This window comes from Macrobrachium nipponense, chromosome 14 (assembly GCF_015104395.2).
Source record: "Macrobrachium nipponense isolate FS-2020 chromosome 14, ASM1510439v2, whole genome shotgun sequence".
Taxonomy (NCBI): Eukaryota; Metazoa; Arthropoda; class Malacostraca; order Decapoda; family Palaemonidae; genus Macrobrachium; species Macrobrachium nipponense.
Genome location: NC_087207.1, coordinates 26102886 through 26108658, shown reverse-complemented (window position 1 = coordinate 26108658; position 5773 = coordinate 26102886).

Genomic DNA, 5773 nt, shown 5'->3' with positions numbered 1-5773 from the left:
ACAAGAGTTTGTTTTAGAAATGTTAGCTAGAAGAATTTATTTTTTAAAAATTGGATAAAGGACTTTATTTTTGAAATGTTAGATGGAAACATTTATTTTTGAATAAAATATGCCGATTCATCGTACAGAAGAGTTAGTTGGTGGACTTGACCTCAGTTTGTGTAATCTCTCCAAGAAATGTTTCCAACATGGAGGAGTTGTGTCAGAGCAGGTAACACTGTATAGCTTCCCAGCCGTTTGGAAAGTACTAGTACCTGCTTTATGAATTGCTACAGTGCCCGTGGGCACAAGTTCTCACCAAAACCAACCTTCTCTCTTGGGCACGAGTGGGTGTTAACCACCTCTCTCTCTCTCTCTCTCTCTCTCTCCCATTACTTTGCCTATATCTATTTAATATGCAGTGTAGAATAACCAGTGTCAATTGGGAATAAAGTTATTATTATTATTAGTGTTAGTATTATTACATTAATATATATATAGTATATATATATATATATATATATATATATCTCGTGACAATGGATGAGAGATTATCAAAGTAGATGTCACATTGCAAACGCTAAAAGAAAAAAAAGTTGCAACGTAATTAATTCCCTTTACAAACTAAATTTCATGCAGTGTTCATTCTTCTGTATTTCGACTGTATTTTCCCATTTATTTACGACTAATGTATCCATCGGTGGTTGACTTACGTCAATACTGAGTGACGCAGAACGTAAGACCTCCCTACGACAAATAGCCACAAGGAAGGCAGAGATCTGGAGATTTCGCTTGCCCTATGAAAACAGGTGTGGAAGGAATTTTAGGGGCTAGGTCACTCAATCTATAAATCAGTAGCCTCCTTTGTCCACGGTCCCACATTTATAGGTCTCGAGATGGATTCAAAAGGAGGCCGGTGGGGGTAGAAGTCTATAGGTGTTAAAAGAGGGCCTCAGTGGCGTGATCGGTATGGTCTTGGCCTGCCACCTCAGTGGCCGCGAGTTCGATTCTCTGGCATTCCACAGAGGGGTTAGAGATGTGTATTTCTGGTGCTAGAAGTTCACTGGCGACGTGGTTCGGAAGTCACATCAAGCCGTTAGTCTCGTTGCTGAATAACCACTGGTTCCACGCAACGTAAAAACACCATACAAACCAATAAATGTAGGTGTTTAAAGGATATTGGGGGAATTTTTGAACAATGAAGATACGAATGGCCGTGATTAGAACTTTTTTAACGTCATTGACCAGAATCTGTTGTATTCATGGGGAGAGAAGGAAAGAGCAGAGTAATTCTTACATTCTCTCGCCTTTCTTTTTTCAAATCTTCTTTCCCACCGACATCCCTGTATTAAGATTGCCTGATATGCGCCTTCTTCTCCTCCACTGCCTTCTATCAAAAATCTTACGCTGGAGACCTTTGTGGACAGAATCAACAGACTGGTTTAGTCACTATCCAGATAGACCGAGGTTTGAGTAAACCCAAGGGGGGTGGGCACCAACGGGAAAATTAGCCGAAATCAGCCTGTAGGGAGAAACAAGTCGTTGGAAAAAAATGAAATATGAGGCAATCAAAAATAAAACGATGCACCTGAATTCAGGAGACGTCAGCTGCAGCAGAGAACAGGAATGAAGTTGCTTCTCGCTTCCACATCTGGAGACATGAAGACTCCACAGCTGCACAAGGCAAACTGAGCAAGATAAAAATAGCAAAGTTCTAGACAAGATGATACTGCTATAGTAGATTCACATCAACCGTGCATTTGATGTCTAGGCCAGTCCCTGACGACGCTCCTGATTGGCTGTTGATAAGCCACTCACAGGGCTGGATCCTCTCAGTCTCTCTCGAGAGTTCACATGGGTAGGATTTGTGTTCCACCTCTCCTGAGAGATATATCTTTCTAAAGTATCCCTCAGGAGAGGTGGAAGATACATCCTGCATATGTGAACTCTCTCGAGAGACTGAGAGTTTCCAGCCCTTGTCATTGGCTTATCAAGAGCCAATCAGGAGCGTCGTAAGGGACTAGCCTAGACATCAAATGCACGCATGATGGGAATCTACCATAGCAGAGTGAGTAGTATTCAACCTGATGATAGAAAACGATGAAAGACTTTTAAAAATAAATCTGAAATTACTAACATTCTAAAAAAAAAAATCTGGACCAAAAGTCTCATATATTATTCAGATAAAAACTGCTATTTATAAAATTTATAGATTTCTTTTTCAGTAATTACAGTTTTCAACAGACTAAATTAGCCACTTTTGACCTTTCGTGAGCTATCAGTGGTTATGAGCGTTAAGCGGATTTCATGTTTAACATATGCAAGTCCAACCTCGGATGGACTTCATTTCAATAATTCGTAAAATTGGGGGTTTCGAAAAATTAAGCCCAGAACGGTCATGTGGCAATGAGTTGTCAAATTCCACTTGGTTGGAGTGTGAAACAGAAATAGTTTTGGCTTTCATTAGCGTTTGGGTATATATATATATATATATATATATATATATATATATATATATATATATATATATAAAGGTTTTTTTACCCCGAAGGAAAAAATGAAAAAGCGAGATAGCCAAGTACTTTCGGTCCTGTTCGGACCCTTTACTTGGCTATCTCGCTTTTTCATTTTTTCCTTCGTGGCAAAAAACCTTTATTTATACATAGCATCACTTTTTATATACTTCGTGATCAAGTTATTCATATATATATATATATATATATATATATAATATATATATGTGTGTGTGTGTGTGTGTGTGTGTGTGTGTGTGTGTGTGTATGTGTAAGCGAATACAACAGGAAAATGGCATTTCCTTGTTCTAGTCGCTTATATAAGAAGTCACATGCATCTACTGTGATTTTTAAGCATGTACGTGTTATATTGTTTTTATTTTTTATATTATTTTTATATTTATATTCATATATATATATATTATATATATAATATAAAAGATAAATGCCACGAAGGAAAAATAAACGAAGGAGGTCTGCAAGATCTTTCGACTTTAAAAGTCCTTTACTGAGCAGATACTGACATAAATACAAGAAAAGACAATACAAGGAAAGGAATTCGTATAACTGACAGATAGGGATTATAAAGAGATTAGTACCTAGAATCTCTTTATAATCCCTATCTGTCAGTTTATACGAACCTTCTTGTATTGTCTTTTCTCATATTTATGTCAGTATCTGCTCAGTAAAGGACTTTTAAAGTCGAAAGATCTTGCAGACCTCCTTCGTTTATTTTTCCTTCGTGACATTTTATCTTTATTTATGGATTTATCACGTTCCTAACTCTCGTGATTCAGTTATACACACACACACACACACACACACACACACACACACACACACATATATATATATATATATATATATATGTATATATATACATACATATACATATATATAGATATATAGTACTGGTAATCTTCTTAGGCACGAAGACATGTAATTCAGTTGTATTCCACATAGGAAAATGAAAATGGTTCATCACAGAAAATGCCTAACAGTTTTCGTCCTCCAATAGACCTCTTCTTGGAGCATTTCCTTAAATAAACGCTCCAAGAAGAGGTCCATTTGAGACGAAACTGCTGGCATTTTCTGAGATAAAACATTTTCATTTTCCTATGTGGAATACAACTGAATTACCATGTCTTCGTGCCTAAGAAGATTACCAGTTACTATATATATAATATATATATATATATATATATATATATATGTGTGTGTGTGTGTGTGTGTGTGTGTGTGCGTGTGTGCGTGCGTGTGTGTGTGTGTGAGAGAGAGAGAGAGAGAGAGTCAGTCTTTGCCCATTCCAAGCTGTAGGGTATACTTCCATTCATCTACGAAATCCCAGGCAAATCGTCCTTCCCTTTCATTTCGAAAACTTGCAATGAACCGTTTGTTGGCAAATACTCCGCAGAAGTCTCACAGATCCGCCATATTGGGACTCATTTATATTTCTACCGTCCCAGGCCTATAAACCTTCATTCATGACCAAGGTCTATATAGTAGAAACCTCAACGGAGAGAGGTCGTTCATCCCAGCCAAGAGACCTTGGTCCCAAACTAATCCCCCCCCCCCCCTCTCACCCCTCCTCCCGCCCCTTTTCCCAATTACCCACCAGCCCCCTTCTACCCCCAAAACCCAGTCACTCAAACTCGGACCCGATGGGTTGGGTATGGACCGTGGGTACGAGCGACCACGTGGTAACCGGGAGCGGTTGCCTACTGGGTATGAGGATTTGAAAGCAGGATTTTTTTTTCTTTTTTTGAGGAAGGTTGCGTATGATTCTTCGTCGCTTCGTATGAACCTGTAAAAGGGCAATCCAAATGGACGTTTACTATTCCAGTGTAAATGGCCACGAAAAATCAAGAATAAATAGGTACGGAAAGGCAAGTATTTTTTTGTGAACGTTCAAGCGGAGATGCAGTAATTAGCTTACATTTTACCTGTTTATTCAATAATTTGTTCATTTAGTTTTTTTTTTATAACTGATCTCCGTTTCCTGTATTTCATGTTGCCTTCTTTCATTTCTTCCAAATGGACACCATATTCTCAGAAAGAAAGCTTGAATTTCGCCTCAGGGCCCCTGGCACCCTGTTTCAAATAAATAAGGTTCGTCTTCTGATATGTAATTATTTTCTTAACAAACAGCAACGGGTCTTGTTCGTGTCTTATTCCGAATGAAGGGACAAGAAACTGATTGGAGAATCGATTGATTGAATTAAATCAGAAAAGACATTAGAGCTCTCTTTACTAGAGACAAGAAAGGCTACACTGACAACACCCAACATTCATTAAACTCTTTAGACTTAAAGATTCCAAGAGAATTCTGTGTAAATATTTTCCGCCGAAAACCTTTATTTTGAATTTAGGGCATATGGAAAAAAACTCTTTTTCTTTGATATACAAAAGCGCTGGACCACAATTTCTGTCAAATCAAGTTCGAATCCTGACGTGGCGAAGGAGTTCCTTGATTTCATGGCCAAACTCAGGCTGCGTTTTCAGTAGCGCCGTCAGTACACCTCATGAGTTGCACTGTAGGCATTACTTAAGGGTCTTTGCAGCGTGTCTTCGGCCCCTAGCTGCAACACCTTTCGTTAGTTTTACTGTACCTCCTTGCATATTCCCTTCCTTCCATTTTACTTTCCACCCTCTCCTAACAAGTGATTCATAGAGCAACTGCTTTGAGGTTTTCCTCCTGTTGGACCTTCCAGAACTTTTATTCTCAATTTCCGTTTCAGCGCTGAATGACCTCATATGTCCCAGCGCATGTCCTTTGGCCTAAATTCTATGCTGAATTAAATTCAGTGGAATTCGTATAAAAGAATATGAAGGAGCTGAAACGTTGGCTCTGGTACTGACAGAGTTGTTGATGTTTTCCGCCCTCAATTAAAATTAATATATTCCGAAAGCAATCGTTAGTCATTAATCACCGCCTCCTCTCACCGGGAGAGCTCTCACGAGTTGAAGAGTGACTTGGCGAGGACGGAATGATAAGTGGTACAGCAGAAAAGCGGCATTTGGGGACGAGAGATTAGCAACAACAAGGTCGTCGGTTTGAATCCTAGATGTAAACAATGACCAATGACGTCATAGCTTGCGACACGGTAACAATTGCTGTACGATTTCCATTTAAAAACTCGTTGTTAAGCTGTAATGAGGAAGATGGAGAAAGCCCACTAGAAACAGCGACCCCGTATAGAAATGGGAAAAGCTTAAGGCAAAGAAGTTAAGCTGTAATGCAAGAGTAATCAAGGAGGTCTTTATACCAATAAATGAAGCAA